Here is a 27,930-nt window from a genome sequence, read left to right as displayed (position 1 = left end):
TTTTTGCAATCCCACCAATGATGCTAATTTTTTTTTCTTTTTCTCCACATACTCTCCAGCATTTATTGTCATTTGAATTCTTATTTTCTTTTTTGGTTCCAGGGATTGAACCCAGAGACACTCAGCCACTGAGCCACATTGCCAGATGTTTTTTATTTTTTATTTTGAGACAGGGTCTCACTGAGTTGCTTAGGGCCTCACTCAGTTGCTAGGCTGGCCTTGAACTTGCAATCCTCCTGCCTCAGCCTCCCGAGCCGCTGGGATTTACAGGCATGTGCCACCAGGTTTGGCTACTGTCCTTATTAACAGTATTGAACCTTCCGTGAGGTGAGAGATGAAACTCAGTGTACTTTTTATTTGCATTTCCCTAACAGCTAGTGACGCTTAACATTTTTTCCTATTTGACGGCCATTGATATTTCCTACTTTGAGAAATGTCTGTTTAATTCACTTGCATACATTTTACTTGAGTTATTCATATTTTGGGGAACAGTTATTTTCAAAGAAACAATAGAGCAGCTTTCAAAAAACCAGTAAGAGAGGTCACCAATAGATTAGCCATCTTGACATATTCATATAAGATAAAGACAACCCTGAATCTGATACATACAGATATGAAATGTAAAAAAAAAAAAAAATACACAAAGTATGTTCTGTTTATATCCAAGCCGACCAGAGGATTTATCAGCCCAGGTGCAGATTCAAGAACTGAGGAAATGTACAAAATATTCCCAAAGTACTCGCTACTTAATTTTGCATATATTGAAGCTGATAAATAATGAGGGGTATACTACTAAATATTCTGATTGTAAAGTACATTTCAAAAGTTTTGTTTAATGTGATCACACAGAGGGCTCGGGTTGTAGCTCAAAGGTAGAGTGTTTGCCTAGCATGCATGAGGGTCTGGGTTTGATCCCTGGAGTTGAGAGAAATATATACCTGCATTTATATACTTATGTGTGTATGCATATGTGTGTGTGTATAAATAAATATACTTACAATATTCTTACAATGCATGCTAATAATTCCCAGGAACTTAACTATGGGGCACTTGCCCACCTGTCACTCTTGAAGGGGGAGGTTCTTTGAAATGTTCAGAACCACACTGACCAATCGCGGGGCGTGTTCCTGCCATCCACAATCACGGAGATGCGACTTCAAACCCCTGTGTGTCGCGGGGCCTCCCTGCCTGTGGCTGATCCTGCCTGTCGCTGGAGGAAGCCCGAGGATCCGAGCTCACGGTTTCCGGTGGCAGAGCAGACCTGGCTGGTTGTGTGGCGTCTGAATCCCTCCTTCACGGCTGGGGGGGCCGCCCCTCCAGGGGACACCCGCCCGCAGATCCTGGGCTCTGTCCAGCCGGCTGTGGTGCTGATTTTGGTGCCAGGACCTTCTTTCTCCCACACCTCTCTGGTTTCCAAGGGCCGCTTGCCCGCTTGCCAGGAGGCTACCCGTAGGCTACTCTCACTGTAGCAAGAAAGATAATCGAGGTCGCAGCTGTTCAAAGACATTGTTGTTTGCTGTTTTTTTTAGGAGAAAAGACGGCCTCAGGAACTGGAGGAGAGCACCCAGGGCTCTGCCGCTCTGTGGAGCGTGGAGACAGAGGAGGTTCATTTTCCTGTGTGGTCAGATCATTTCTCAAAACACAGTGCTGACTGTTCCTGTGCTGGTTGTTCCACCGGCTGGAATTTTCCCTGTTCCCAACCACAGGCATCTGCGGGTGGATTCCAGGGCCCTCCCGGCCTTCCAGCCGGCTCCCTTCTGGGCCTGGAGAAACCCTTCTTTATCGGCGATTCAGTTCTAGAAAACTGACTTGGCCCTTAGCGGAAGGCGGCCTTGGCGGTTTGGATGTTTACTTTGGGAAAACGTGGGCGAACAGCCCTCTATGGATCCTTCCTTCCCACAAGGAAAATCACTGCCGCACGCCATGGGATGTCTCCCTCGGGCTGCCAGCAAACTGTGGGATTTCAACTCTTGTTGGGATTTTCTTCCACATGCAAACTCATGACCAAGGCCATACAGCAGACATTTAAAATATCTACGGATGTCACTGGTATGCTTTCCTGGGTGAGTCACATGGAATTCATTCCACCGAGTCCCCCAAGTTCACTAACTGTCAAAGGAAATGTATCCCTAGTTTAAAACATCGCTTCCTTATTCATTTGATAGCCTATTTAATGCCAAAAATATTCCTGGACACAAAAATGTGATTTAAATTCACTAAGTGCTATAACTCTGCTAACGGTGCCACACTCTCTCAGGAAAGAGACGGAACCATAAGGTTATATTTTCTCTTAAAAATACCTGACTCTGTTGTGAAGTTCTGTGAAGTTTTTTTTAATCACAAGGAAAAGTTCCAGCCCCTTTGATGTTGTTACCTTGATTGCTTTACTGTGTCAGTCTTTGCACCTAGTTTCCAGCAAACCAAGCTGAAATGAATACAAAACCGTCTTGCATCTATTAATCTTTTCATGCTACCTATCACATCTGTCAATAATATGATATTATCATCTGTTCTCAAAGTCATGCCTGGGATTTGAGAACACTTGGGCTGCTTCGAGGCTCGGCAGGAGTCGAGACCCAACATCGTTGGAAGTTTGGCAACCTGTCATCCTGAAAGGCGTAGCTGGCCATGAGACTCCAGGCCCAGGAGGAACAGGCTGAGTGAAAGTAAAGTTGTGTTGGTCAAAGAAATTTCTGGGAGATTCTCTGACAAAGAGAAGCTGAAATTTCCAAGAGATTTTTATTTAAATTGCAAGAAAATCTAAAGGATCAGAAGATAGAGGGAAACCAACAATAGCCCAACACACAGCCAATGACAGAGCAGAAGCTAAGTGCACGTGCCTGACTTCCCTGCAAGGTCTGGGCCCTGGCCTGGCCTGCAGGTGGCCTGCCAGACAGCCGTGCTGACCCCATGGTCTCCGATCCTGATCCTTCTCCTCACAACTGCACCTTGGTCTTACCTCACCAAGGAACGGCGAAGGGACAAAATCCCAGGGAACACATCCCATGCGCAATTCTTTTTCCCACTCGAGACAAACTCCATTTCAACTCCCCAATCCCTTTTCTTTTCTAAATGGGGAGCCCAGTTGATTCCCATCATAGAATTCAGCTCAGCGATTTCTTCTAATGTGAGTGTCAAGAAAGTGAGTGTTTTAGTCAACTTTTTTGAGGCTGTGCACAAAACACCTGACAAAAACAAGTTAGAGGAAGAGAAGTTTATTTGGGGTTCCTGGTTTCAGAGGTTCAGTCCGTGGTGGGCCGACTCCATGGCTTTGGCCCAAGGTGAGGCAGAACAAAATGGCGGAAGGGCTTGGAGGAGGAGAGCAGCTCAGGATGTGGCACCAGGAAGCAGAGAGAACTCATCTCACCAGGGACCAGATCTAAACCCCAAAGGCAGGTGCCCAGTGACCCACCTCCTCCAGTCATACCCCACCTGCCTACAGTCACCACCCAGTTAGTCCCTTCAAGTGGATTAATCCACTGGTTATATTACAACTCTCATAACTGAATTGCTTCACCTCTGAATGTTCCTGCATTGTGTCACACACAATGAGCTCTGGGGGACACCTAATCACTAAACCATAACAGTAAGAGCGACAAAATGAGGACCCAGTGGATAGAAGAGAATGAATCTGAAGCACAACGAACCCAGACACAGGCAGACGGAGCTAGACAGCCTCTGGCTCTGTTTTATCTCCTGAAGAGAGAAATCTACTGCAGCAAATGGAAAGAAAAATAATAAGTCTGCATGTGCTGCTGCTACAAATTTCAGATGACTGTCCTTTTGGTCTGGGAGCCACCACACAGACACGTTGATTCTCGGGTGGCAGGCTGAGCCAGTTTTGGAATCTCCTGCTTCCTTCGTAAGTCTCTATTTTCACCGCGTCACTGCCTCCACACTCACACACGCGCATCGCTGATGGGGTCTGAAGTTTGTGTTGGCCTGAGCCAAGTGGTGACAGATTTCCGCGTCTCCGCCATCGCCCCAGCCTGGACAGGCTCCTCCGGCACCCGCTCAGGGCCCATGCGCCCACCCCACACTCTGCAAAGGGGACTCTTTGGAGATGTTCTCTTTGCTTCTTGGAAACCCTTCCCCGCCTCACTGTGCGTCTCCTCTGCCTTTGTTTGTGGAATTAAATGTAAAAGAGAGGGAGTGACAGGAGGGAGCTCAGAAATGCTGCAGGGCCCCCGACTTAATGCACTGCCCTAAAGAGCTGTGGTTGGAGGAGGAATTCCAGAATGTCCCAACCTCTCCCGCCCTGCCCGGACCCCAGACTGTGAATACAAGATCCCACGTCTTGGTCCTATTACCTTATGAGGCCAAAGGGCGTTTTCAAGGGTGTGAATGACCTTGCTAAGGACTTGATTTTGAGTCGATTACAAGGGAGATGATCCTGGCCACTCTGATCCCTTCAAATAAGTCCTTTAAGAGGCGAGTGTTTCATGGCTGTTAGCGGAAGGAGATGTTCAGAATGTTCTAAGCGGGAGATGAAGCCAGAGGGCCACTCCTGGCTTCTAGAGAACTAGAGGAAGACGTCCAGCAGCCGAGTGGCCACTACCCAGGACCTCCACTGCACATCAGCAAAGAGCTGGAGTCCTCCACGAGTTAGCGCACAGACCCCTCCCCAGGGCTCCAAGGGACAGCAGACGGAATGGGCCTTGCCTCTGGCCCGGGAGGCCCGAAGCAGAGAGGTCAGACACGTCCTGAAGTGCGAGCTCAGATGCACAGGTTGTCTTAAGTCCTCAGGTTTCTGGTCATTTGCTTCAGAGCAATAAATAGAAAACTAGTATCAAGGAAGCCTTCTCTTAGGAGCTGGGCTCTGCTCTTTTCACGCCATCCGGGTTCTTCCTGTCCATTTGGGAATGACTTTTCTGTCTTCTTAGGACAGCAAGTCATCTACACCTAAACCTTCCCGGGAGCCTGTCAGCTTAGTGGCTTTATTTGAACTTTCCCAGGAGACTTTGCAGGCCTGTTCTGCCTCCAATCTCTCCTCCACCCTCTTACCCGTCCTTTCAGCTGCAAGTTTTGTCTTCCAGAAACGCGGCTGCAACCAGCCTGTACTATCGGATTCTCATATGACACACCATTAACAGGCACGTTACCACGTCAATCAAAATCAGACACACATGTGTCCAGACATTAGGAGCCAATGAGCGTTCTCGACTTCATGGGCTACCAAACTCAGTCCTCCAACAGCTCCCCAGTCCACCTGTCTCCCCGCTGACCTCTTGACATCACGCGCGTCAAGACAGAAGCACATTCCAATAGATGGCTTTGCGCTCTCTGCAGCACGTCCTACCCACACCTCTGGCCTCGCAGAGGTTCGCCCAGGGATCCCTCTCTCTACAGCTTAGTTCAGACGGTTGCAGCTACGTGAGACCCTCCCCATGGTATGGGGGCCTTTTTCTGCCTATAATTTCCATGTGGTCCAAGACCATGACACTCGGATGTCTTTGCCTCAGGACTGAGCTCTTTATACGCTCCTCATAGACCCCATTAGCTCCTCCAGGGTTACATCCATATGACGTTCCTCACTGTATTCCTGAAGGCACAAGGATCATTGTTTTTGTTTCACAAAGATTCCTCCAAAGGAGCAATGTGTACGAGTAGCAAAGAATATTCAGTAATATAGGGGTCTCTGCAAAATGCAGACACAATATGCAAGGAGAAGAAAACGTATATGACAAAACAGCATCCCCGAGATGGTTTGCATTCGAGTTGTTAATGCTCATTATCTGCTTATTCGTTCATTCATTTTTAGAAGAAAAGAAAAAATAAATACAGGAAGATTGGATTCAAGTGGTGTAAAAATGTCAAATGCTACAAGTGAACACTTCCTGTTTGTGGGATTATGTGAAATACAAGATGTCTTTTTTGTATAAGGCATACAGTTTGCAGATTGTCGATTTATTGTTTCACATGCTCAACCCACTTGCATTAGCAACCTGCAGGATGATTTAATGAGCCCTAGGTCAAAATGACCCACTGATGTGTCCTCTGCTGTTTTTTCTGAGGTTCCCTAAAATGTGTTCACTGCCACAAGGCAGAGTGTGCTCTTTCATTTCCAATCTAATTTAGGCAAACAGTAGGGGTCAAATAAAAACAACTCTGATGAAAGTAAAGCGAATGCAAACTCTGAACTGTAAGAATCCTGGCTGAGAGGAACTTTCTTTTCTTTTGCTTAAAGCAAAATTATCATAGAATGCTGTGGTCTTGAATTCGGCAGTTTCTGATCTTGAATTTAAAAAAAAGTCAACGTAGAAATATGTGACTTTCGGTCAAAGTCAAGAGGAATGGAAAAGATTTCACGTCTGTGCAAAATTTCAGAACGATCAAGAATGAAATTAACCACCAAAATGGTGGACGCAAAAAGTCATTATAGATTATCTCCGAATGAGTGAGACTGAGATTTGTTTCAGACGTTTCAGGGGTAACCAGGGTTGTAGAAAATAATGATGTTGCCAAGTTCTTAGGAAAAAAATAAAAATAAGGCAATGGAAACAACTCTACTTGGCAGCTCATAAGAGCTTGGGAAATGTCTATCAGAAAATAGGGAGAGAAGAATCCCAGCCCTGCCATTATGCAGTATCTCCATGTTCCAATCCCTGGCATGGAAATTAGGACTTCACAGCTTAAGGATCTTGAGACGCGATGGGAGACAATCTTGTAATCACAGGAGTCCTTGTGAGAGGCAGGTGGTGAGGGGTGGGCTCAAAGGTAGAAAAATTGAGGTAAACAAGCAGAGCACAGAGACAGCGGTGCTTTATTTATGGGGCCCTGTGTGTGCGATTATGTGTTACAGCAGCAGCAGGAAATTAACGCGACCGTCCGCATGGATTCATGAATGGAAAGGTGAGCGCATTCGCAGACCTAACTGCAAGGGCGTCTGCAGACAGGCCGGCGTCCTCTCTCACCAGGGCCACTGTGAAGGGGTGTTCCGCAAGTCCCCTGCTTCTCCAGGCCTCACTGGTATTCAGCTGGCCCCTGGTGTCTAACCCTCTTCTTCTGCACGTTCATGTGTTTAATAAAAGTGGCTGAAGGCAACCAGGAGAAGCAGCTGCTTTGGCATTTCTGTTTTGACATTTTATTAAACTCTGTTTGGCTCTTCAGCACGCGCACATTCCTGGCCCGTTACAGAGCTGGAGAACGCTGCCTTAATATTAACAGAATTTCCCTGAACCCCACTTCCAAACCACACACCGGCCCCTTTATGGGAAATGAGAACTATCCAGTCGACATCCTCTGTGCGGAGCCAATACCGGTTCTTCTGCGGTGGGTTTCATGGGCCACCTTGTATTCATTTAAAGGAGGTGCCTGAAACATTTTAAGGCCAGGATGGTGGGTCACTTTCCAGGGAAAAGGCTCTGGAGAATGTGCTGTGTGTGCCACGATATTAAACCTCAGTACTCAAAGAAGTTCCCTAAATGCATCGGAAAGGACTTGCCTGTCTCTACCTCTGGGCTTAAACTGGGTCTTGCTAGTCCCATGGAAACAGACATAATGCACGTGCGCGCGCACACACACATACACAGAACATGACCCCAGGTAGCAGGTTCAGTGCAGGGTGTATCCCGAACCCCATGGAGAGACTTCAAGCAAAGAGAAATCTGCTCCAACCACCCCCCAACCCCTGCCTGTAGAGAAGCACCAGCTTCTCTGAGCAGGAAGACCACCAACCGCATTTCCAAGAACCATTCTCATGTCAAACCAGGGAAGAAAAAGTGATTGCAGCCAGTGAAGCTACTGCGATCCTACACCTGTGAGGTATTACCCCGCAAGTGCTGGATTATCTGGCCACACTCACCTCTGGCTCAGCCCTTTCTGCTGAGGACCGTCCCTGATGTTCCATGTGTGACCTTTAACCTGACCCACGCTTCATAAACATTATCACAGACGCCGCTGAATCCTACTCCACAATAGACCCTTGAAATTGATTCCGACGTAATGGGCATCTCTGAGCCGATTTACAGAAGGCGAGACTGAGCTTCCCTAAGAATACAGTCAGGCTAAAACCTGGCACAGGAATTAATGTTCTTAAAATGTAATTGTGTTACAGGGGTTTAAAAATACTTTGTTCACTTAAAGAACGTGTGAAACTCTCTGCATCTCTTTTAAAACTCATTTTCCAAATCAACAGGCCCTTTTCCTTTTTCTTTTTTGATATCAACCATTGAATCCAGGGGCACTTAACACTGAGTCACATCCCCAACCCTTCCTATATATATATATATTTTTTTTACTTTGAAATTTTTACTTTTTTGGGTTCCAATTAGTTGTCGGTGACAGTCAAATGCATCTATACATTTTGATAGATCATACACAGATGGAGTATGATCTCCATATTTTATTTTGAGACAGGGTCTCACTGAGTTGCTTAGGGTCTCACTGAGTTGCTTAGGGTCTGACTCTGAACTTGTAATCTCTGGGTACTTCTGCACATTTCAAGACAAGGGAAAGTCCACGTACAGATTCGTGTGATTGCTGCCTTGCTTCTTAAACTTTAGCTCATTACGAAGCACTGAACTCTGGGGGGTCTTTCTAAAACAAACCGAGCCTCTGCGTTAAGAGGGCATCGTGCAAAAAATCTATTAAAATCTAAAGCTCGGGCTGGGCCGCGTAGTTCAGTGCTATAGCTCTTGACTCACCCGCACAAGGACCTGTGTTCCAGCTCCAGCACCCCCAAATATAAATATATATCAAGATATAGAAATATAAAATCTGTGTAAAATATAGAAAATATCTATAAATACACATAAAGTAATAATAACAACAAAAAAGAAAATCGATCGCACTGCTTGCCACTGTACTTTCAATGCAAACACATTATTGGACTGAAGGGTGGTTTATGAGAAAGCCATTCTTCGGCTGTTTTGGGGATTAGAAAATGACTGGGACCACACAGGAGAAGGTGAGCTCACCTGTTAACACCTCTGGGAGCTTAGGAGACAGGAGACAGGAGGAAATACCACGCAGGAAGCCACTAATCCACCTGGAGCAGCCTCCAGAGCTCACCAAGCCCAATGACCAGGCTCCAGTTCCCAACAGGACACAGGGAGGAGTTTTGGACATTTAAACTACGACCCGGGACGGACGGGAGAGTGGCTAGATGCATTTAGAAGGGACATTCGAGGACTCAAAAGCAAAGCAAGGTAAAGGTGTCGTTTTAGATCCAAGCAAGGAGCTGAGCATTTTTAAAAGAGATGCACCCAGGCAGACAGTGGAGAAGGAAGCTATGCTCAGTCTTGGAACGCAGTTTTCTTTGCAAGAACCAAAAAGGAAGCTGTGAACGTCACTCACGGAAAACCCGCCGTATTTCACCCCTGGACAGGATACTTTATTGCTGACCTGTGCTAACACCATTCTTGATAGACAGGTGTGTGTGTGTGTGTGTGTGTGTCCACTTTAATGACAAAGAAATGGACACCTGAAAGCTTACAAAGTCATTCGCGGGGGCAGGGAGACAGAGACACAGTGAAGTCACCACACACCAGCGGCTTAAGTGGGCTTTTCTCTCCTGTTCAAGTTCTGTCCGTGTCTGTGAAACAGTAATTGCTAGAAGGTACTTCTTAAGCTTTTATTAAGACGACGTTTCCTTAGCAAATCAAAAGCTGTGTGCATAGACATATTTATGCCAGTAAACGTCATGAAGGTCCCACAAAATGGATTAGCAGATCCGGTCAGGGTAGGTGGACAGACAGCCGACTTGGAATTTATGGTTTTTGTGGTTAATGCTCACACGTCCGTGTATGCGAACACAATACACATATATATGTGACATTTCACGGAGAATTTAATTCTGTAAGTGAAGCCCAACTCCGCGGTAATGTTTAAAAATCAATTAAAAAAGTGATTCTAGGATGTTTTCAAATTGGACATTGGAAATCCTGCTGTGAATTGTGTCCAATTTGAACTTAATGAGAATCTTTGATGCATCCGATCCGCACGTGACGGAAAACACGGAGGACCGTCCCGTCTGCCGTCTCACAACAGGAAAACAGAAAGGTCAAGGTCATCCTGTGCCTTGCTCCACCTGGCGGAGCCGGGAGAAGCGACCGCCTCGGTGCTTCAGACGCCGGCTGCTCCTTCTCGGAGCCCAGCCTCCTTACCTGGGAATGGCCTTGTAGCTCGCCTTCCGTGGTCCCTGTCCGTCGACTTCGAAGTCCTAGGAAGAAAGCAAACATCAGGCTCGTTGCCAGAGCACCAGGCGCGACCACACCAGGACAGTTTGGGAACGAGAATCGGGATCACCCAACATATTGAAGTGGGAACGGCTGGGCTGAGCAGGAATCAAGTCTCCACATAGGTTCAGGGTGGGGTGGGCCCGCCACGCGGCCCCTCTTCAGGGTATACAGCAGGTTAAATCAGGGATCAGGATAATGCCCTCAGCTCCGAGTGATGCTGAGCTCACTTTCGAGGGGACCCCCTGGGGGCAGTAAGGGGTCCTGCTGCAGACGGCCTTGGGGCTCCCCGAGGCTCATGCCCATGGCCAGCTGCAGGCAGTGACATCGATGAATCTGTGGGGACAGGGCTGCGAGGAGAGCGGAAGAGAGGGCCACGCGCTGTGCGCAGGGCACTGGAGAGCTGGTCACTGGATGCTGGAGGGAGAACGGACGCAGAAGGGAAGTTAAAGAAGCCCCTGCTGCAGGCGACTAGGGGCAGGAAGGGCCAGTGAAGCCCTAAGTGGGGGGACAGCATCACGTCCCTGAAGTCGCAGCCCGGCTGAAATGAGACAGCAGGATGGGCGAGGTGCACACCACCCAGGAAACCCACCACCCTCTTCCCTGGAAGGGCTGCTGGAGGCCCCACGGTGGAGACTCAAGCCTCCCTGGAGTCCACGGACAGGAGGGGGACACCAGGAAGGAGGTGGACCCAGAGCCTCGGTGTGAAATCTGCTTTGGAGTCACAGAGCGCCAAGCTCGGGCACAGCAGGGTCCTGAGACGGAGCCCCAGCTCAGCCTGCAGCAGAGCCGACCTGGAGAGCGGTCCACTCTGACCCCGGGCCCCACGCTCCCGCCCGTCTGAGCACTGGTTTGGCGACCCTGGCTCCTGGCGGGGTCCACTGACAAGCAGCTCCCTGCCTGCCGAGCGGCCAGGTGAAATGGGGAGAAGATCCTCCCCACCCAGAGGCCTCTGCTCCGGCGACCGAAGGGGGCCACACCCCCAAGGGACAGCAGGCATTTCTAGATTCCAAGTTTATTTTTCTGCTCAGGAAACGAGCAAGAGCTTAATGTCATTTTCTTTGTCGGGAAACTGAAAAGCAGCAGCACTTCATTCCTCATGAAGAACCACGCCAACTGCTTGCGATCAGCTCCGTGAAAGTTAAAGGGCACGTTCTCTCACAATCCTGCCCCGGATACGGTAACCCCGCGGTAAAACCTCAACGGCAAGAGAATGACCTCGCTCTGCACGTACAAGTACCACTGCCAGATTCATTTTATACTCCAGCGGACAGATCCCCCTAAGCTTCATGAATTCTCACGAACGTGGAGGTTTCTCCATAGAAATGTCACCTCACGGAATCAGTGAGTCGCCATCGATTCATTCCCTTGAGACTTTAACTAGGACACAGGATCCGCTGCCCTGTGCAACCTCGGTTCAGGCACCGAGAGGGACAGGGAGAAGCAGCCTCTGGTGGCCCAGTGTTGAGTACACACATTATTCAACATAGCTTTGGGTTCAAATATCAACATTCAATTTATCATGGTTAGAAGTTCCAAAAACCCCAATTTGCCTTCGGTGAACTTAGACATTTAATTTGGTTCATAAAAAGGATTTTAAGTAGAACGCCAGTTAATACGTCAATTACCTTCAAAGAATATTTTCAATTACACTGGAATTAACAAATGTCATTACTTAGCAATGACCCGAGCGTTTGAAGCTTCCCTTGCACATTGAATATGTTAAATGGATTGCCGTTTTCTGATTTCTATCTGCAGTCACATCATCCCTGCAGGTTTAATAAGTGGGACACCCGAGGACACATGCACACACGTGATGTCCTCGCTTCCTCTCTCCTCATCGTAATCCTGGGGTCTTGCCTGACTTCTACGGCGATAGCGTCCTGCGTGTTTGACAGCTTGCTTCTCTGGGCGTGGGATAAGCAACACGGTTCCTGGGTGGGCAATGTTTAACTTCGACCGTGTTTAAAGGTAGAAGGGATTGTAAACAGGATCACCCTGTACCCCTTAGTTTGCGGCCCTCCTCCTGGGCTCATGATCAGGCTGGTAAAATGCATCCGTATCCTGGGTGCCTCTGAGCGGTTCTCTTCTTTCTGTTGCTCTGTAATTACCCACTGCCAGAGACAGGACAATGTTGCAGTCAGGAGCTACATTTTCAAAGGCTGTTTATAGCAGCTCAATTCACCAGAGCTAAACTACAGAACCAACCTAGATGCCCTTCAACAGATGAATGGATAAAGAAAATGTGATATATATGTGATGGAATATTACTCAGCCTTAAAGAAGAATGAAATGATGGCATTTGCTGGCAAACGGATGGAGTTAGAGAATATTATGCTTAGTGAAATAAGCCAATCCCCCAAAACTAAAGGCTAAATGTTTTCTGTCATATGCAGATGCTAATTCATAGTAAGGTGGGGGATAGGGAAGAACAGAGGTACTTTAGATTAGGTAGAGGGAGTGAAGGGAGGGAAGGGTGTGGGGCAGGAAGGACAGTAGAGTGAACAGACATGATGACTCATATGCATGTGTGACTGCATGACCATGTGATCCTGCAACATGGACCATCAGAAAAATGAGAGGTGACCCTCCATTTATGTGTGATTGATCAAAATGTCTAAATGCATGCTACTGTCATGAACAACTCATTAGAACAAATAAAAAAATTTTTTAAAAGATTACAAGAAGAGGAAAGTGTGACTTTATATGCCAGTCTTTAGGTAATACAAAAGTTTTCTGGATGTTGAAAGATGATCTTTATTTTTCTCTGATTTTAAGTTCATCAGCAGATATTTATTCTTATCAGAAATCAAATTTAAATCTTACAGAGAGATTAAAAAAAAAACGAACGAGACCATTGCACGACCTGTGAGCCGGTGTTCAGGTTGCTCATAAGCTAGGTCTGCGAGCCAAGTCCATGCTGTGGCCCCTGGCGGGATGGGCTGGCCCGCGTGCCGGACCGTTCTCCTCCGCCGCCTGTGCGTCTCCTGCCTTGGGTTCCAGCCACGAGCTACAGAGGTGCTCAGAAGGTGTCTGCGTGATCGCATGCACTGAAGGCACAGCTGCCCGGTCTCACCCCAGAGGCTGCGGGCAGCCCGGGCCTTGCTCAGGTTCTCCTGCTCCTGCGGCCCTGCTCCAGCTTCTGCAGCCCCTGGGAGCCCACGTGCGGCCAACCGCGCAGGCTCATACCAGGAGGTGGCAAGGAAGAGTAACCCAGCTACCTGATGGTACCCACTGCTGGGCTTCCCTGAGAGAATCATGTGGACACATTTATTTCCCCCCACAGACGCCAAGGAAAGTATTCTCAACCTTCTGAAAAGTCGCCTCGGAATCTTGGGTTTGTGTCATGGCCCGGCCGTCAATGTCTTTCTGAGTGATTGGATTTCAGCTTGTCTGAAGACCAAAAATAACAGGAAATAACTCAGAGACCGAGGAGTACGTTCTCAACGGGGGAACTCACATAACATTTATGTTTCACATCGACAGTTGCAAGGGCAGAGTGTGATTTTGAAATAGCTTCAATGGTATCTGAACACCCTATTTGAGGAGCAGCCAGCGGAGACCTCGAACCCAGGGCGTCCCGCATGACAGGCAGGTACTTTACCCCTGGGGCCACGCCCAGCTCTGTGTGCTTCCTTAGGGACGCTGAGTATGTCACAAGCAGCCTCTTCCAGCAAAGACCCCTGCTTCGAAGACTGCAGACGACGGTGGTTAGCATATTCAAGTCAGTTCAATTATTCACTCCTATTTTCGTGGCGGTGGAAATCGAACCTAGAACCTTCTGTGCTCACGCGAGGCAACCCCTCTGCCAGGGAGCTACACCCCGGCCACTCAGATATTTACGGCATTTGCTGCAGTTGGCCACGAGGATTCCCACGATCGTTCACTCTGGCCACAGATACGCCTGGAGCGTGTGGTGTTGCCTGAGCCCTTTCCCCACCGTGACCAAAAGACCTGACGAGCACCATTTTGGAGGAGGGAGAGTTTACTTGGGGCTCATGGTTTCAGAGATTCAGTCCCCGGGAGAGATTCATTGCTCTGTGCCCGAGATGTGGCGGAACTTCATGGTGGGAGAGTGAAGATGGTCATAAAGATTGAATTGATTCTCAGCTTCTCAGAGAGCGAGGTAGACACCTGTCTGATGTGTGCGTCGCGCCTCAAGACCATCCGCAGCCACTAACTGAACGCACTTCCGCAGGGATTTAACTCTACTTCTCAATCTCTTCCTAACTCAGGGAGGCGTGACCTTCTCTCTGAGAACCACGGCTTCCCTTCTTTGCCTCTTGAGAGTCTCCATCCTTCCTGGGGTTTTCAACCGACTTGTTGACAGAGGATTGAAAGTCCAAATTATCCATCACTCCATCACTTCAGCCTGAGTGTTCTTGAACTTTTAGATACGTTACTACTGGTGTTGGATTAATTCCGACCTCGTAGCCATCATGATATCAAATAAGCTATTTTAAAAAATAATTTACTCGAAATGATACGAAGCTCGTGTAATTTATTCTCTGACGTTCATGCCTAAAATACAAAGCCGCGCACTCTTTTTCAAATGCCAGTTACTCGTGTGTTGAAACGCAGCTTTATTCTTTAGCTCTTTAGAAATAATTCTGCAGGACTTTGAAGATTCTAGTTCCGAGACCAATTCAGAACAAAGCAGGGCCACAAAGATGTCACGGGGAACTTTCGAATGAGGGCTTGAATTTAGTCTACAACGGTTTCAACTTCCTTCAAGGGCTGACATATTCTAAGGTTGTGTGACTCTAAAGATCAGTGTTCTTACGTGGTTTATATTTTGAGTTTTCCCTGGAGAATGCGAGGGAAATGCTTTATCTTTAGGGATGGAATCAGCACTGGAGACTGACCCCACAGACCGATGGAGTTTGGTTGGGATGGAACTCAATCTGGATAATCAGTGTCCACCTACACAAACAGACTTATTTAAAGGATCAATAGTTTTCTTAGTTGTTTATGTTTCTTTTTAGTGATGGCCTTGCTTATGTAGAAAAGGTAAGAATTCTGTTTACTCTCTATTCCAGATACCAGAGGGCAAGCACATCATGTTCAGCACTCTTTTTAGTTATTGCTTAATTTTTTTTTTATGGAAACACATCACGTTATGTAAGAAACAACTGGCATTCTTTGTTAAAATAATTTCATTATTTCTTATATAACATCAAAAGAATAAATTTATTTCTCATGAATATTTCTCCTGAATTTCTTAAGAATAGCTTATTGAAATTTCTCGTGCAATAAAATCTAGGGAGCCAGGCTACAGAACGAGACAAGTCTGCGGTCAGTCTTCCGAGGATATAAACCCAGAGAACTGGTGGTCTCCCACATTTCAGAAAATCCAAAGGACTCTGGAGAAAGAGATGTGTTCCAATGGTCAAAAATGCACAGGAATTTCTAAATAAAGCAACAGGTAGTATCTTCCAAATGGATCACGGTTTGGACCTAGGATGCTGGAACCCTTAGCAAAGTGTTTGAAACAGGTACTTGGTAATAAGCCTTCCTGTTTCTCCCTCCCTGATTGTCATGATGGAAGAGGCAGAGGGGACAAAGACAGAGAGACAGAAGGACAGAGTCACAGAGAAACAGGATGTGAGACACAGAGGGAAGAAGGTGAGAGGCAAAGACAGAGACGAAGAGACAAAGACAAAGGGAAGTGTCCTTCCAAGTCACACTGCGTTATCACTCACGTTTGATGGGAGGGGACTGGAGTCATCGTGACATTTATTGACATCACGGCTGAACCAGCATGCATGGACATGCACATCTTCTGTGCTGTTATAATAATTTAATTTAAAATCTCATTGTGTTTTCCAGACATGGTGGTGCACACTTTGTAATCCCAGCGGCTGGGGAGGCTGAGGCAGGAGGATCTTGAGTTCAAAGCCAGCCTCAGTCAAAGTGAGGCCCTAAGCAACTCAGTGAGACCCTGTCTCTAAATGAAATGCAAAATAGGGCTGGGGAGGGGGCTCAGTGGTCGAGGGCCCCTGAGGTCAATCCCTAGTACCCAGAAAAAAAAAAATCTCATGTGTGTTCTTCCAAAAATAACTAAAAGGGATGGTAAAAAACACACCTGACAACTAAGTACAGTTATAAAAGCGGGTGATGGACTGGAAGTCAAGTTCCTCACCGAGCCCGCCCTCCACGCTGGGCTCCTCAGGCACCTGGAACCCACCCGGGGTGCACAACCTGTGTCCATGGCAAGTGTCTCGGAAATACGGGCGCCATGTTTCTTGTTCACAAAATTCCTCAGCAAGGTCCTGAACACCTCTGGAAATAATGCGAGAGCTTATTCATTCAGTCAACAAAGTCTGCTGAGCACCTCGCAGGTGTCAAGCGGTGGAGACAGACGTCAAAATGAATGGGCAGGCTGATAACAGTTCTCTGCCGTCTGCAAGGAAGACCAGTCAGTCACCTGTCCACCTCCACCTGCACGTAGCTCTTCTTTATTTCTGTCTCTCTGTCGTTTCTGAATCGTTGACTGTCATCTACGCGTGCGTCTCTCAGCTATGTCTTCGTTGCACCTAATATCATTTCTCATCTACTTATCTGTCCATCCATCTCAAACCTCTGCTCCATCTTTTCTATCATCTGTCATCTGTCCATCTCTATGATCTGTCATCTCCCTATCCTTCTATCTCTGTTCTCTATTATCCATCTACCATCCCATCTCTGCTCCATCTCTTCTCTCTCGCCCATCCATCCATCCATCCACCTGCCTGTCTACCGTCCTCCGTCTCTCTAGCTGCATGCCTACCGTGAAGTTTGTGAAGACTCACAAGGAAGCCATTGCTCTGCAGAGGGGTCAGGTGAGGCTTCGCCACGCTAGTGATTTCTAGCATTTTCCATGCAGATCAGTGGGAAAGAGCATGGCGTCCGCAAAGCTAGACAAGCCAGCATTGGAGCAAAGTGCCGAGTGTCCCCATCCGGGACCAGAGGACGAAGCTGATTGACGTGGAGGGATGTCATGGGCTGCCATCAATAGTCAGTAAGGATAATGAAGCCACACAGGGGCGGGGGCCACTCTAGCCCCCATCCTGAGCTTTATGGAACCACCCACCCGTGCTGGGCTGAGCAGGGAGCTCAGAGCAGCCGCCCTGCACACAGAGTCTCAAGCGGGGTTGGGAACAGAGAGGCATTTGGCGATGGGAACGTCCACGCCCACTTCCCCAAGCAGACGCCCAGGTAAGGGGTGCTCAGAGGAAAGGCAGAGGGGACGGTGGAGACGGAGGGAAGGAGAGGGCAGTACGCACGGCCCGAGAGAGGGCGCAGGGAACGCTGATGGACGCCGCCACCTCTCCCCCCACGGATGGGGGTGCTCGGTCACAGGCATGGACGGGTCCCGCCAAGAGCAAATCCACTGTGCGCAGAACAAGAGTCACACGTCCCAAGCTCCTCGCCCAACACCACCACAGTGCACATGGCTGAAAAGTCTTCAGGAAAGAGGGCGGCTCCATGCCAACACTACGTGACGGCCACCTAACGTGCATGGTCCGTGACCACTCCATCTAGAGCACGCTGCCCAGCGGCTCTGTTCAGAGAAGTGGCTTGCATCTGACGGGGCCCCGAAAGCTTTTCCTGACACCTGTCCCCTGTGTTTTCCAAGGAATGAAGATTCAGTCCCAAGGTCCGCCGAGCCCTTGGGAGATGTAAGGAGGCTCCTCGGGCCCATGCTGCTCCTTCCGGGCAGAACTCTGCACCTCTGCTTCTCTGGCCGGGGCGCTTTCTCCCCGTAGCGATGCTCTTGCAGGCATCTGACCGTCTCTCCAGCACAGAGTGAGTTTCGGTCCTCCGTGGGACAAGTTCGGCTGGTGGACCCGGGTCATTTCCAGGCAGCCGACAGCACCTGAGAACTGGTACCTAGCTCCGGCTTTGCAATTCCAAGAGCGGAGAACACTCAGCGAGGGACTCACTGGGGGTGGCCCCGCTCACTGGGAGCTCCTGAACGATTCGATTTCTCTTTAGTCTTCCTTTTCTCCAAACTCCTGACACTTAGGCAGGAAAGGAAAAGGAAAGGAATATAACTGTGTATCTCCCCCTCTTCCTGTGGGCTCTGCTGCTGCGTTCGTGAGCTGACCGCACATGGTATTGAGAAAGGGGCTCCTTGGTTTGGGAAATCCCCCAACTCCAGGCTGGGCTTTGTCCTCTGTCTATCTAACAGCACCCTGCAAGGGAGGGCAGCTGCCAATCATCCAACGCGGTTTGGATTCATAACCCAGGTCTGGGTTACCATCCCGACTCTGAGTGCCTGTATCCGTTAATCCACTGGGGGCTACGGACTGGAGGTGTTGTAAGTGGATGGTCTCTCGTGCTCATTTACACAGCACGCACAACTGTACACCTCTCACCCACTGCTGTTTTCCTTATAGAAAAGTGAAGCTACCTGCTAGGTTCTCAAGGCGACAAAGAGATGGCCTGTCATCTTTTCAATGTTACCAGTTAGTTTGAGTGTTCTCGATAATTTCATAACTTTATGATCTATTATTTTATAAGTTGACGGATTTAGACATTCGAGTAACGTTGATTTCGCCTTTTCAGATCTCATCCACGCTGAAGCGTACATTGTTCTAGCTTTGACCAAAGGGAACATCTTCAAGTTGGCTACTGAGTCCTTTTTTTTTTCTTTGTTTTTAAAAATCTGTTCTTTTTAGATATTCATGACTGTAGGGTGTATTTGGACATTTCATACATACATGGAGTATGACTTATTCCAATCAGAATTCCATTCTCGTGGTTGTATGTGTTGTGGTGTTTCATATGTGAACATAGAAAAGCGATGTCTGATTCATCCTTCTGTCTCTCCTCCTCCTGTTCCCTCTCCTATCCCTTCATCCCCCTTTGTCTAATCCACTGAACTTCTACCCCCCTCCCCCACAAACACACTTAATTGTGATTAGCATCCACACATCAGAGAGAACATCTGGCCTTTGGTTTTTTTGGATCTAGTTTATTTCACTTAGCATGAGAGTCTCCAGTTCCATTCATTTACTGGCAAATGCCAAAATCTCATTCTTCTTTATGGGTGAGTAATATTCCATTGTGTATATATAGCACATTTTCTTTATCCATTCATCTGCTGAAGGGCATCTAGGTTGGTTCCATGACTTGGCTATTATGAGCTGAGCTACTATAAACATTGATGTGGCCGTGTCACTATAGTATGCTGATTTTAAGTCCTTTGGGAAAAGTGATATCACTCCGTACATACTGAGTCCTTTTAGACTCAACTTTAGAAATCACTGATATTTTTCTTGCTCTGATTGGCCCAGATGAATTAGAGTCTCATGTTACACAAACCCTGCTCCTGACCAGGAATGATCCTCAAGAAAACTTGGCTTCTAGAAATAGAATAGACACACCAAGATCAAGGTCCCAGGACTGGGGATGCCATCTCTGCTGCATGCTTTCCAAGAACCCTCAATCTGATTGACAAGTGCCTATCAAAGTTGAGAGTCGGTACGAATGTTCCAATGCATGGAGTGCCATGTCAACTTAACCTCTTCACTATCAGGTCCCTTGTCAAGGACACGGGGATGAGAGAAGTAAAGTATCCCGTGCTCACTCAGGCATATTACTGCTCATTAAGAACGCAGTACCACCAGCACCGTAGGACTAAGACACATGGTCATTGCCTAAGAGTGTTTTTGTGCACATGAAATCTTTGCATCTAATATTGTCACCTCCGACATCTTAATCAGCACGTGTCACAGTGTCAGATGACGTGGCAAGTGCACTCCCTCCCTCTCCCTTTAACCCACTCAGCGCCTGAGCTTTACAAGTCACTCCGTATGTAATGGCCGACTCTACTCCTGGTCAACGTCTTTGGGAATCTGCTTTGTCCAAAGATAGTTCAACAGCACGTAACTCAGGGAAGTCTGATGGGAATAAAGCTCCTTGAGCTCTTGAGTGTTGCAGAGAGAGAGCTGGTGCTGTTCTAAACGGAATCACAGATTCTGCTGTGAGTTCCCTCTGGTGTGGCTACTGGGCAGTTATTTACTTGTGCATGCTCACCTTGTCCTGTCTGGCCTCTTGAACACGGATGTGCGGTCTACCCGTTTACTATTATCACGAATTCGTGTGGCTTCCCATTTTAAAGTGATGTGAATTTTGCCTTTAAAATTTTGAGTCATTTCCAAAATTTTAAATGATTGCTTCAGGTAGCACGTCCACATTGGTGTCGGGAACAGAGTAACGGCAGACACCCCTTATTGACAGCGTCGGGATGTGCACAGTACATCGCCATGAACACACGGTTGACCACTTGTTGAAGTTTAGTAGTGCTACTTGCATTTCTATTTCACTCAGAAGTGATGGTTGGATTTCACAAAACTCTTTCACGGTGCTTATTAAAATAGTGAGGTTATTTTCTTTTCATTTAACATCATAATGTTCTGAATTACGTTAATACATTTCCTAATATTGGATCATTCTGGTCTTTCTGAAATAGATATTATTTCATCAGTGGATATAAATTCTTAATCTACCGTGGGGTTTAAATGTTCACTTAAGGGAAGAGTTTGCATTAATATTTATATAGGAGACGGCACATCTGAATGCCTGTAATTTTCTTACTTCCTGATCTTGTCGGGTTTTAATATCAGAGTTAATCTACCTTTATAACACTTGATATTAAGCATTCCTTCTTTTTATAAGGCCCTGGTCAGCTTAATACCATAGGGATAATCGTTCCTTTAAAGTTCAATAGCACAGAAATTTCAATTTCCGTCTATAATGGGAAAATGCCTATGAAATAACCCTCTTCCGTCACCTTGAGGGTGGGTAGAGAGGTGGAAGGAGTCATGAAGTTTTTTTTTTTTTTCCTCCTATGACTATTGGTGTTTAAAAATTTCACCAAGAAAGAGCTGCACCTCCTCTTCATTAGCTGTTTCTTCCTGTGCACGCCAATCTTCCATTCCCTCCCTTTCCCCTCTCTTTCCTCTCGTAGGTTAGTGTGACGTAGGAGTTTTCTCTTCAAGTTTGGGGGGAGTCCCTTGACTTAGGAAATCGGGGTCCTGGAGTAAATTCCATGTTTGTTTCTAAACTGCAAGGCCAGTTCTCAGGACAGCAAATATGGTTCTTGTCCTCGTCCGTAACTGCCTATTCATCTTGGGCTTATCGTGAATTGCACCAAGAAATATACTAGGAAAAATGTGAAACTATCACTCAATCTACTTTGAAAGTTTGTGGATACTGATCAACAAACCCATGGTAGAAATGAGGCTTCGGGTGGGGAGACTCTAGGTTTGTTGCAGAGCCCCTGGATCAACAGGGTACCCACTCCTGGAACTAAGAATGGCAGGGAAGGATTCAGGTCCATGTGGCTATGAAGTGTCCCCCCAAAACTCAGGTGTGGGGCAATGCAAGAACGATCAAAGGTGCAATGATCAGATTATGACAGCTGTGACTTAATCAGTGGATTAATCCACTTGAATGGACTAACAGGGTGGTGACTGTGAGCAGGTGGGGTGTGACTGGAGGAGCTGGGTCACTGGGATGTGTCTTTGGTCCCTGGTGAGCAGAGCTCTCTCTGCTTCCTGGTGCCACGTCCTGAGCTGCTCTCCTCCTCCAGGCCCTTCTGCCATGTTGTTTGGCCTCACCTTGGGCCAGAGCCATGGAGTTGGCCCAGCATGGAAACCATGAGCCCCAAATGAACTGCCCCTCCTCTAAGTTTAGAGGTGAAATGATTGAGTTTTAAGAAGTATCACATAACCAGGGGATTAATCCACTTGAATGGACTAGCTGGGTGGTGACTATAGGTAGATGGGTGTGGCTGGAGGAGGTGGTCACTGGGGCCATCCCTTGGGGACTATATCCTGTCCCTGGCTCCTTGGGGACTATATCTTGTCTCTGGCTCCTTGGGGACTATATCCTGTCTCTGGCTCCTTGGGGACTATATCCTGTCCCTGGCTCCTTGGGGACTGTATTCTATCCCTGGCTCCTTGGGGACTATATCCTGTCCCTGGTTCCATGGGGTTTATATCTGGTCCCTGGTGAGCAGAGCTCTCTCTGCTTCCTGGCACCACATCCTGAGCTGCTCTCCTCCTCCAGGCCCTTCCGCCATTTTGTTCTGCCTCACCTTGGGCCAGAGCCGTGGAGTCGGCCCACCATGGAATGAATCTCTGAAACCATGAGCCCCAGATAAACTTTTCCTCCTCAATGTTGTTCTTGTCAGGTCTTTTGGTCACAATGACAGAAAACCCACTAAAATAGCACCCATTTAGGATTTTATTACATTTCTTATTAAGTTATAACCTTCCTGTTACCTCACTAGAAGGCGGCATCTACTGCGGCGCTCTTTTTATTCACTGTTAGTTTTCCTTATTACTGACTTGAAAGACAAAACTTTCAAAAGGTCTGTGGACTCTGGAAAAGAAGTCATGTCCTGTCTAGCTTTGGGCCATGCATTCACATATAATAAGTAAGCAGACAGACATGCTAAATTCTGGTAATGACGTCATTCCCTCCTCCTTCAAAGGTTCCTAACTTTGCGTGATCTCTGAGGCGTAAGCGGCGAGCCAAGGTCCCTTTCTCCGTAGTTCTGATGGTTTTCCTCATGATGAGGAAACACATCTGTAATTTCTCTCTTGGCTTCAATCTCTATTTTTCTGTCATTTTCATATCAATTCCTGCACCCCCCCAATATATTTTGCATTAGTTTTCATGAATACTCCCGGGATCGACTTGCTGTGCGTCTGTCTGGCAGACGATTTATCACTGCCTTTAGATTCTCTAGGGAGTCCTCTCGACTAAGGTCCTAAGGTCCTTAGATTCCACGGGGCCATTTTGGATGTTCAGATTTGTCACCGCGCACGTCCTCATTCGTCTTCCTGGTTTGGACTTGGTTCACGATGCGGAACGCGCACAGTGAGGCTGCACTGGGACCCTGCCTCGACTCTGCTTCCTGGACAACGTGCCCCAGTCTTCTTCACCCAGCAGTTGATGGGCGGCTGCCATTCACACAGTCACAAGTCTGATCCCTTTGTCTCCCTGCCAGTTGTCATGTGGGGTAGGTCCAATCCCACCACTCATTCTCCTCCTTGCCAAGTTACAAACATTGATGCCCCTCACACAGGAGACCAGCCCTGTCATGGTGGACTGTTCTTCAGCGGGGCTGGGCTTTCTGTCCACCCACAGAACCTCCCTCCTGCACTGTCCCCAGGAAGGACAATGAGTGGTCACTTCAATGCTGCAGAGCAAGCGTCTCCTCACAGAGGTGATGCGAAAGTGTAAACGTCCTCCGAAGATCAAACCTCCTGTGATCCCACCCCACGACGGACAGCCTGCTTTGGAGCGTCCTTTCGCCGCCGTCCGAAATCTCATCTGGGTCGAAGTGAACGTCAAGGCCGCGGGCCACACTGCCACGCCCAAGGTGATCGGTTTTCAATTTGCTTCTCGTTACTTTGGTAAAAATCCACTGCCCTTAAAATGGTTTGTGTAAAGACAGGAACTTAATCTAAAATTTGGTCAAATTCCCTCTGAGCCTTAATGAACCAGAAATAAATAATTGAAAAGCTCAGAGGGAAAAGCAAATAAATGAATAAGCAAATACCGCACACATACACACATGCATACACACACGCACACATACACACACACATGCACACGCACACACGTGCACACACACACATGCACACACGCACACACATACACACACACATACACACACGCACACACGTGCACACACACGCACACACACATACACACACATACACACACACGCACACACGTGCATGCAAAAAACGAACTATCCCATCACATCACTGTAGCCACCTGTGAACGCATATTCTTGAGTACTCGTGAATATCCTGTGCACCTTTATCTTGCACCAAGGACAATTTGATAATAAAGGATTTTAAAGCAACACAGGCACAACTTCTTTTAAAAAACATTTTCACGTAACAGTTGTGCCTGACTTTTTTGCAAAAGAAAAAAAAAATCGGCATCAAACCTGCTGTTACGCGGTAAAATAACACCACTTTGTACCGGTCCCCTGCGTTGTGAGACGCTCGTATGGCGCGTACGAGCTGATCCAGCATCTGCGTATTGGGTCTTGGATCCCCGCTGGTCCCTCGGTAGGTTGAGTTTCTAACGATGGCCGAGACCTGCCCACAGGAAAAGCAGCCAGCATCCCACCAGTTGCTCGAGCACGAGATCCCATCTTGGAGCTACTTAGAGGGGAGAAGGGACGGGAAACAGGACAGGGGCAGCCTGCTGGCCTGGACGGCACCAGGTTTCCTGGCCAGCTCTGCAGAAAACCCACGTCCCCAAGGAAAACCCTCCCAGGTGAAATCCCAAGATGGGTCGGCACACAGTGGCCGGGCACGAGGTAGACTAGCCCTTGCTGACCCCACGGTCAGGCAGAGGTTCTGCTTCGGGAGGGGTTTCTGGGGGTCCCCGGGGGTGTGCCCCAGGCCCCAGGCCCTTCTCCACTGGTTGGCTCCCTGGGTTGGAAGTGAGCCACCTCCTGCACCACCTCCCGGCCTCCGCCACCTGCCACGGCCACCGGAGTCGGGACCCGTGAGCCTCGCTGTCTTTGAGTGGAACCGTCAAAACCGTGAGTCAGCAGACCGCGTCCCCCGTGGGTGGGCGACCCCAGCATTCTGTCACGGTGACGGGAAGCTGGCTGACCCACTCGCAGCCCAGGAGGACCCCGCGGGGTCCAGAAGGGCCCTGGAGACGGGCAGGGAGATCCAGAGCGCTCCGCGGGATGCCCTTCCGGGGCGGCCCTGCCCCGGCCGCTCCATCGCTCAGACTCGGCCGCGGGCTGGAGCCCAGCTGCACAGGTCCGACGGACGCTCCGGGATGGAAGCAGCAGGGTGGACCGGGCGCAGGGTCCTCTTCGAGGGCACAGCTTGTCCCCGGCAGGGTGGGGTCAGCACAGAGGTCCAAGAAAGGAGACTGCCCAACGCAGATGCTCTTCCGGACTCTGAAACACCAGGCGCCTAAGGAAAGACTGTTCCTGGACACAGGGCACGTGGCCGGGCAGCGCTTGGCGAGCAGGACACTCTGCTAGGAGAACGCCTGGCACCGCTCGGTGCCAGGGGACGCCTGGTGGGCAAGGCGTGCCAAGGGCACCCTCCCCTCGCCTGTCTTCAGCTCGCCATGGGTTTACAGCAAACGATCCCACCCTACGTCCAGGGGCGTCTGGGGCGCCCGTCCAAGTCAAGGCTCCCCAGGGAGGTGGGAGCCCAAGAAGGCCCCGGGGAGCCTGGTGGACATCAGTCGGCTCCTCCGCAGCCACGTGGGCCCTGCCGGGCAGCAGTGTCTCTCCAAGGGCTGCGTAATATGGGTTCCCTTCCTGGGGGTTAGCCGCCTTCCACCCCTGCCACATGCCTGTCCTGCCAAGAGCACACGCCGGGGAGGAGGACAGGGGCCAGGAGGAGCACAGGGACCGTCCATCACTGCCTGACCAGGTCCAGTGTGGTCGTGGAGGAGAGGTCAAGATGGAGAGAGGCTGACCTCGCTCCCCGCAGGCCCACCGAGCCTCCGTCCACCTCCTCCATCGGCCACCGGTGGCCTCCGCCAAGGCCAGGGTATGCAAACATGTCCTTAAAAATCGGCCTCTGATCCCGTATTGGGTGGATTAGAACCGTGCCTTTTGCTAAACCTGACGGCACCTGTACAAGATCCCATGCGCGGAAAAATTTTAAACTGTTGTCCAGGTGCTTCTGAATATAGTTCTCCGCGATTAAGTCACAAATGACCTGAGGACATCTATTTTACTTCTAGACTACTCGAGAATTTTCCCCAGCTTTTCTAGGTATAGCTAATGGTTTTTGTTATTAGCCAACAAAGGGCGGCATTAATATTTGATGAAAGTGGACTTTTCATATGATTTTGTTACACGGGAAAACCAAATATAAGATTTGAATCTAAAGCTGTGGTCACAATCTCTTGGCATCGGTTGATTTGAGGAAGAGAAATCGCTTTGATGTAAGAAGGTATTTGGTGGCAAATAAATGTAGGATTTAAAATTTTTAGACACGATACAGATAGTGACACATCAGCAGCTTCCAGGAACTGGAAGGTGGCAGGGAGTGAATCTGTGAATCACTGGGGATATTTAGGGCAGGGAAACTATTGTACATGGTATTAGAACAATGGACACATGGTCCTGTGCATTTGGACAAACTCTAGAACTTTCCAACACAGAGTTGGGCCCGGTGGCGCACGCCTGTAAGCCCAGAGGCTGGGGAGGCTGAGGCAGGAGGATCCTAGGGTCAAGGCCAGCCTCAGCAACTTAGCAAGGGCCTCAGCAACTTGGTGAGACCCTGTCTTAAGATATAATCTAAAAAAAGGACTGGGGAGGTGGCTCAGTGGTTAAGTTTCTATCTCTGGTTTCAAGCTCCGGTACATCCCCGCTCCCCACCCAAAAAGGAATTCAACCACACCAGAAAGCGGATCGTCATGGAAACAGCGTCATGACCTCTGGTTGATCATAGAGCTTGGGCAGTGGCTCATTAATCGTGACCAACGCACAGACCCTGCAGGATGCTAAGGACAGGGCACACGGTGGGAGAAGGGTTGGCAGGATACAAAACCCCTACTTTCCGCTCAGTCCATCTGGAAACTAAGGCTACCCTAAGACGTCTATTCATTGAAAATCTTCAATCAGCGGAATTCTTAACCTGAAATGTCTTCGGTGACAGAAAAATGGACTTTCTGCCGCCGTTGGTCCACCCCTGAGAAACTCCGAATCAACCACAGTCCTTCCCAGGGGGTGTGAAGTACCATCTTGAGTTCACAAGCAGAAGCGCCCGCGCTACGCGGTCTTCCAGGACCCCAAGACCATGTGCAAAGCTGCCGTCCTCCTCCCGATCTGTTCCCGATTTGCAAGAGCACATGAATTGCAAAGAGCTCCGACTTCACAGATTTGTGGGAGTCCCTGGTTCTGTGGCAAGGGGGGACATCCAGCCAGCGCCACCCGGGTTTGGGGGCAGCGCAGGACAATCCCGGCTTCACTCTGCTGGTGAATCCGTGCACTTTGCAGGGGAGCTCGGAGCTGTGCTTACGGAGGCGCGTCCCCCTCTCCCCACCTCAGGCTGAGGACAGCTCAGGGCCGGGGGGCCGTCCGTCAGGCTCCCGAGTCAGCCCCGAGCATCCCCACCTGCTCTCAACTCCACGCCCCACGTCCAAGGTCAGCTGGAAAGCGGGACGCCACGGACCTCAGCTCCTGCAAGCCGGCACCTCCTGAGTCCTCAAGAGGACCTGTGTGCAGACCTGGTTCTGTGCACTGTCTGCGAGCCCCGGGCTGCTCTCTGGATCAAGGCTGACCTCTGCTTTTCTCTCTCTCGGTCTCGCACACCGTCCCTTTCTTCTCACTTCTAGAAACTTCTCCCCAGACTGTGAAGAGACTCCTCTCTTCCGAATGAAGTCAGGCCACCCACCCGTCCAGACGCACACGCACACGTGCCAAAGGTCGGATCCCCGTGAGTCCACGTGCCCTGCCCCCCGTCGCTGCACCTGTGTCCAGTACAGAGGGACACTTCTCGCGTCCTGCTGTTCTCCTCCTGGGGACTGGACCCAGGGCAGGCCGGGCAGGCATCTCCCGCTGAGCCGCCCCCAGACCTGAGCCAAGCCTCTTCCAGGACACGGCCAGCCTCCTCCTGGATTCTCACTCACTCGACTCTTGGAAACGGTCAGCGGCTCCCTTCAGGACGAGAATCCCAGAAACGTGTGGTGACACCAGCAGCCCGTTCCTGCCCCAGCTGGGTCCCCTCCCGAGCTGGCCTTCCCCTTT

At 49.0% G+C, this 27,930-nt stretch overlaps 1 long non-coding RNA gene across 4 annotated transcripts in view; it reads right to left on the bottom strand.

The window, feature by feature from the left end:
• The window catches only part of LOC124971791 (uncharacterized), a 291,699-nt gene that overhangs the window by 75,005 nt on the left and 188,764 nt on the right, over positions 1 to 27,930 (bottom strand). For all 4 annotated transcript variants that reach the window (XR_007106365.1, XR_007106367.1, XR_007106364.1 and 1 more), the window contains one exon: positions 10,107 to 10,162. This is a non-coding gene — a long non-coding RNA (uncharacterized LOC124971791). The remainder of the gene's footprint in view (positions 1 to 10,106; positions 10,163 to 27,930) is intronic.

The sequence above is a fragment of the Sciurus carolinensis genome, chromosome X (assembly GCF_902686445.1).
Source record: "Sciurus carolinensis chromosome X, mSciCar1.2, whole genome shotgun sequence".
In the NCBI taxonomy this organism is placed as follows: Eukaryota; Metazoa; Chordata; class Mammalia; order Rodentia; family Sciuridae; genus Sciurus; species Sciurus carolinensis.
The sequence above is the reverse complement of the archived record's forward strand: the minus strand, read 5'-3'. Positions and strand labels throughout refer to the sequence as shown.